Here is a 574-nt window from a genome sequence, read left to right as displayed (position 1 = left end):
GGGGTTCAGGGGGGGCCGGGGGGGAGCTGCACCCCAGCCCTCACCCTGCACCCCACTTACATGGCGTGCAGGACAGCTCGGATGTAGTAATTCCTCGTGAGGGGCCCGAACACCTTCACCACCGCCGTCATGTACTTCTGGCCGCTGCAGAGCAACACTGGGGGGGGTCAGAGGCGGTGCCCACCCCCAAAGGAGGGCACCCAGCCCCAAGGGACCCCCATGCCCACACGGTCCCTGCATGGGGACCCACCCGCAGGATCCAGGCCCGCTCCCACCCCACCGCTCCCAACCTCCAACTCTGGTGCCACATCCCTGTATCTGTGGGGTGGTGGGTACCAGGACCCCCAATCCCAGGGGTGGGGGGGGGACAGCACTTACCACCGCTCCATGGTGGAGCCCTTTTTCCGCTTGCTCCTGGGGTACTCGAGCAGGCAGACCAGGACGCCTGCCACACTGCAGGGGGGGGGTCAAGGAAAAGGGGTGCTCGGAGCCAGGATTAGTCCCCTAGGCACAACCCTCACCCAAAAAAAAAGGGCTGTTTGGGGCAGAAAAAGAGCGATTTGGGCCCAGCCCG

The sequence above is a fragment of the Egretta garzetta genome, unplaced genomic scaffold (genome assembly GCF_000687185.1).
Source record: "Egretta garzetta isolate BGI_Z169 unplaced genomic scaffold, ASM68718v1 scaffold284, whole genome shotgun sequence".
NCBI lineage: Eukaryota > Metazoa > Chordata > Aves > Pelecaniformes > Ardeidae > Egretta > Egretta garzetta.
Note: the sequence above shows the minus strand (reverse complement) of the source record.